Here is a 5,811-nt window from a genome sequence, read left to right as displayed (position 1 = left end):
TTGGGTGAGGTGGGACTGGGGGTGTGTCTAGCTGAAGCCCTCCTTTGAGGTTCCCGCTTCTCTCACCTCTGCCCTCCTTCTGCGTTGGAGTCTCCCCCACCTTGGTGGTGGTGTGTGGGGCGAGGTAGGGGAAGGTTGCTGGGGGAGTGAGGGGAGGACCCCTCCACCCAGCAGCTGAGGTCTTTTTCTCCCACAGCAGGAACTGCAGGGCTCCCCCTCCCCGTCGAAGGACTGGTCCCTTCAGAAGTCACTGAAGCAACAGAGATTTGTCTTTATTGTTTTCACTGAGGGGATGAGGAGGGGTTGAGGCCCCTCTCAATATAAAGGGGTTGGTGGGGGGGCTAGGCGTCTGGAGGCCAAGCCCCAGCCTGGAGAAGGAAGCCCCAGGGTGCCAGTATCTCCCCGCACGCCGGCCCTGGGGGCTTCCTCTCGCTCCCACCCCAGCTGCCCCCAGTCCCGAGGCCCCTGGTTCGGTGCCGAGCATACAGGCTGTCCCACCTGGGGCCCTAGGAGGAGGCGGGTGGTCGGGGTTCCGAGGTGTTCAGCCACTGGGGTTTCGTGGTGGTCCATGGAGGGGGTTTCGTGGCTTTCGGTGGGGAGGTGTTCGCGGCGTTTGCAATTTTCTTGTGGTTTTTAGATTTCTTTGAGCTGAGAACACGTCTTTGCAGCGGTCATGAGGCCGCTCCCAGAGCCCAGCTTGGGCCGCGATGCGCGTGGGGGTGCCCGGCGGCGTCCGTGTCCCCCCGCACCCTCCGTCGTCCTCCCTCCCTCCCTCCCTCCCTCGCGCCCTCCACCGGATCACCTGCTGTTGAAAAGCCTCCCCACGTACTTCTTGATCGAGCCTAAGTTCAGCCAACCGGCGGCCCTGGACTGCTGCGGCACCTGCAGCCCCTCGCCCAGCGCGCCCTGTGGCGGCACCAGCAGCCACACGAGACCGGCCACGACCAGAGCGCATGCGCAGCGCGGAGCCGGCGCCTGGAGGGGGCAGAGCGAACGAGCCGCGGGCGATCACGTGATCCCGCGGGAGGGCGGGGGTGGGGGTCCGCGCGATATCTGACCGTAGCTTGCGGGTGCTCCGCGCTGTGGGCAGCCTGGGGTGCAGAGACGCTCAGGCTGAGGGACGTGGCTATTTCTGGGACACACACCAGTGCACGGACGCCCTAAGGGACATCCTGGTGCCCCGGGGAATGGTGCACACCTGGACATGCCCGGTGATGCACGCAGAAAGCATCAAGGTAAAAATGAACGGGGAGACACACCCTCAGGTGTACGCATGAGGACGGCATAAAACCATTGGTCAGCTCCCTAATCTCACCGACCTCTCTCCTGCAAATTCCTTACTTATCACCCTCCTTTCTCCCTGCCGTTCCCTCAAAATGTCAGTCACGTTGTTCTCAGCCTGGAAGACTCTTCCTCCAGACATCCTCATGGCCGGCTCTGTCGCCCCCTGGAGGCATTAGCTCAAAATCCACCTTTTAAATGGGTCTTAGCCCTGACACCCCTGTTTAAAATTGCAACCCGGCAGCGTGCGGTAGATGACGCCTGTAATCCCAGCACTTTGGGAGGCCAAGGCGGGCGGATCACTTGAGCCCATGAGTTCCAGACCAGTCTGGGCAAAAGACAGAGAGCCCTGTCTCTACAGTTTAAAAAATAAATTTAAAAAAATTGCAACCCAACCCCTCATCTTGCTCTTTTTCTTGCTCTATTTTTGCACTTTTTTCTTTTCTTTTCTTTTCTTTTTTTTTTTAGACAAGGTCTTGCTTTGTTGCCCAGGCTGCAGTATAGTGTCGGGATCATGGCTCACGGCAGCCTCAAACTCCTGGGCTCAGGCCATCCTCTTGCTTCAGCCTCCCAAGTAGCTAGGTCTAAAGGTGCACACGACCATGCCTAGCTAAATTTTAATTTTTTGTAGAAATGGAGTCTTGCTAGGTGGCCCAGGCTGGTCTCAAACTCCCGGCCTCAAGCGATCATCCTGCCTTGCCTCCCAAAGTGCTGGGATTACAGGTATGAGCTGCCACACCCGGCCTACACTTTCTAACATATATTCTATACTTATTATATTTATGTCCGATCCCTTCCCAGCAGCATCTCCTCCCTCAGTGTGGGCATCATTAATTACAGCTGGGCTCTTTGCTTATTTTGTCTATTGATGTATCACAAGCACCTAGAACAGTGCCTGGCACTTAGCAGATACTCAATAATACATATTAAATGAATGACTAACAGTTACACACAGGAAAGCCAGCCTGATGATTCACACACCCAATGCACAGAGAATTTTGTGCCTGCAACACACCATGATTCACAGACTATGATGCCATAAACATGATGCACACCCCCAGAGCTCCTAAGCCCCTCAACCCTCTTTTAACCGGGAACTCCACTCACCCCACCACCCCAAGCAGGGATAAGAGGCCCTAGTAGCTGTCCTGACCATCAGAATGGCAGACGAGGCTGCCCTGGCCTAATTCCTTCATGCCCTTAGTGAGCCTGAGGAGGGCCCTTGGTGCCAGCCCCCATCCCCAAGCTCCTAGAGAATACAGCTGATAGGGGGCCCTAACTTGGCCACCAGACATTACCATGGTGCTGGGCAGGTGCAGAGGAGCACAGCAAATGTCTCTGGCCAGGACCTGAGGCCCTTTATATTCCTAAGGATCCATGCCCCCTTTCCCGCCAAAGTTCCACTTCCAGCTCAGCCTTCTTTTCCTCCCCCTGTGTCATGACCTGAAAGTCCGGAACAGAGAGAAGGTGGGGGTGGAAGCACATGGGCTGCCAGCTGTTCTGACCAGGGCACAGTCCCTGCCAGGGGCCCAGAGGTGTGGGTGGCAAAGGCGGGGAGGCCTGGGGAATAGGGTAATGCTTTGCTCCAAGTATACAGATCCAAGGAGAAACTGGCTCTGGGGTTGAGAGGGGGCTGTGCTTTTCCCAGGGGCTACTATCAGGGAGTTATGCTGAGACCAGATGCCCCTCCCCATCTGGCTAGATTCAAGGTGCCTCCTTTCCCTACAGGGCTGCTGTGGGGTCCCAGCACGCCTATTCCCCTCCCCTAGGCCTGCTGCCATGGGGAGGGGGTGGGGTTGCGGTTTCTGGTTTCAGGATTGCAGGCCCCACTGCACAGCTTGGAGATTTTCTCAGCCTGCCTGGCCATTTTGGAGCCCCTGAGGCACGACCTGCTAAGCCTTCTGGAGAGTGGTGGGTCTTGGCTGCTTGGATGATGAACTTAGGCCTTGGCTGCCTCAGGCAACAGAGCCTCAGCTGTGTGGCCTGTCAGGTCCCCTCTATCCGTTCAATATTGCTACCTTTCTGGGGCAACGTTGTGAAATGTGCGCCTATTATTCATGCCCACCCCAACCCCTGAAGGGGCACCTAGGAAGAGCAAGGGCTTCTGGGTAGGAATCCTAACTTCACTACCTCCTGGCTGTGTGACCTTGATTAAGGGACATTATCTCCCCTGAGCCTCCACATCCTCATCTGTGAAACGGAGCTAGTTAGGACTGTTGTGAAGATGGATTTGGATTATGTAGCTCAGCCTCTGGACAGCTCCTGGCACATGCTAGATGATTAACAGGCACGAGCCCCTCCATTCATGAAAGAAACCCTTTCTCCCATCTCCACTTCTCCTCAAAGTGTCTCATCTTCTGGCCTCTTTTCCTTATTAAAACCCGCTCCTGGCCAGGCATGGTGGCTCATGCCTGTAATTCCAGCACTTTGGGAGGCTGAGGTAGGAGGATCACTAGAACCCAGGGGTTTGAAACTAGCCTAAGCAACATAGCGAGACCTTGTCTCTATAAAAAATTGTTTAAAAGCTAGGTGTGGCCGGGCATGGTGGCTCACGCCTATAATTCCAGCACTTTGGGAGGCCAAGGTGGGCAGATCACCTGAGGTCAGGAGTTCGAGACCAGCCTGACCAACATGGAGAAACCCGGTCTCTATTAAAAGTACAGAATTAGATGGGCGTGGTGGCGCATGCCTCTGATCCCAGCTACTCAGAAGGCTGAGGCAGGAGAATCGCTTGAACCCAAGAGGCAGAGGTTGCGGTGAGCCGAGATCGTGCCATTGCACTCCAGCTTGGGCAACAAGAGCGAAACTCCATCTCAAAAAAAAAGCTATGTGTGGGTGGCACATGCCTGTGGTCCCAGGTACTGGGGAGGCTGAGGTGGGAGGATCGCTTGAGCCTGGGAAATTGAGGCTGCAGTGAACTAGGATTGCGCCACTGCACTTCCAGCCTGGGTGACAGAGCAAGATTCTGTCTCAAAACAACAACAAAAACAAACAAACAAGCAAACCCTGCTCTTGGTGGGGGTGCGAGAAACTCAATGTCAATGTCACTGAAGTTTATGGGATGGCTCAGTAGCCAAGTGAGGCCAGGACTGCATTTCTATGGAGCCAATAATCTCTAGAAAAAGAAATGAGATTCCCATGAAAAAATTCCGTAGTACAGGGTGGGAGGAGATATCTAGGGACCAGTGTACCCTAAATACCAGCAAACAGGCTATTCCTTATCCCCATTAGTCACAGCCCAGTGCTGAACATCCCCCTGCCCCTACAAGAGCTCAAATGATGTGTCCTTTTGCAGCCTCAGCTGTCCTTACAAACCCAGGTTCTTTTGCAGGCACTGAGGGCTCTCAGCCCCTCACTCTTCTGGATTCCCTTACTAATTCCAGGAACTGTGGAGGGGTATGGGGAGGGAGGAAAGGCAGAAGAGAGGAAAGGAGGAAGCTCAGAGGCTGCCTGCCACCCTCTGAGGGCAGGAGGCAGTGGTGGCAGCGCTGTGATGGGCAGGACGAGGGAATGTGGCTTGAGGACACAGCTCCAGGTGGGTCTCCCTGTCAATCACCCCTTAAACTCTGACTGAAAGCTGCCATTTAAATGGGCCTTCCAAATTCACTGTGGAGTATGTGCCCAGATTCCCAGAGAGCAGCAGGACAGGAGCTCCAAGTTGGTGTGTGACCATTTGGACCGGCCCATTTCCAGGGCCCCTGAGATAAGCCCCGTGGGCTTCCTGTGATGCATGATGGTTCTCAAATGTCATTCTCTGCTACCCACTGTGGAACAGACCCAATGATAGTGATCTTGAGTCTCCTGGCTGACTTGCCCCAGACTGACCATCCAACCCAATCTGGGGCCACCGCTACTCCTCTCTGCTGGGGGTGGCCCAAACCTGGCCTCCCAGGGGCTCACTCCTTCCTATCTGCCCTCCAGTGCATCTAGGGTGCTGCTGACGTCCCAAGAGAGACACAGAGAGAGGCCATGAGCTCGGCTGCAGACCGTGGAGAGCAGCTAGCCTAGGAGGGGCCTGGCTGCCCTGTACAGCATCACTGCATTTTTTTTAAAGTCCCATAGAAGGCCTTTCCCCTTGGCGAGGGAGTCTCATGGTGTCCTGTGTTCTCCCCTCTAGACTGCATGCTTCCCGAGGGCAGCTGGGGTCTTGTTCAGCTCTGAGCTTTCAGCATCTGGCACCGTGGGCCTTCTTGGATGCTTAGGGGGTGGGTGGAGGTGGGTGGAGGTGGGAGGGAGGCAAGAGGAAGGGAGGGAGGAGCAGAAGGGAAGGAGGGACTCATGGATCAATGGATGTGACCCACAGAGGGACAAAGGGACAGATGAATGAGCGAATAAATGCATGGCCTGGCTCACCTCATCGGGTCTGGAAGCAGCTGCCACCCGTCCTCACGTGTTCATGTGCTTTGTTTCACATGTGGGTGTGGAAGAGGCAGAGGGAGGAAACTGAGGGACCCCTCATCTCATCTGTGGGCTCCTCCAAAATGGGCTTGTGTCTCCTCTCTTGGATCTTCCTTGCTCCTCTGCTCCCCC

At 55.5% G+C, this 5,811-nt stretch overlaps 1 long non-coding RNA gene across 1 annotated transcript; it reads right to left on the bottom strand.

Moving 5' to 3' along the window:
• Positions 1 to 251: 251 nt before the first annotated feature.
• Positions 252 to 5,454, bottom strand: LOC129469737 (uncharacterized). Its single transcript, XR_008653088.2, has 2 exons — positions 803 to 5,454; positions 252 to 648 (listed from the first exon to the last, which is right to left on the bottom strand). It is a non-coding gene; the product is annotated as an uncharacterized lncRNA (long non-coding RNA).
• Positions 5,455 to 5,811: the final 357 nt, after the last annotated feature.

This window comes from Symphalangus syndactylus, chromosome 20 (genome assembly GCF_028878055.3).
Source record: "Symphalangus syndactylus isolate Jambi chromosome 20, NHGRI_mSymSyn1-v2.1_pri, whole genome shotgun sequence".
NCBI classification, from domain to species: domain Eukaryota; kingdom Metazoa; phylum Chordata; class Mammalia; order Primates; family Hylobatidae; genus Symphalangus; species Symphalangus syndactylus.
The sequence above is the reverse complement of the archived record's forward strand: the minus strand, read 5'-3'. Positions and strand labels throughout refer to the sequence as shown.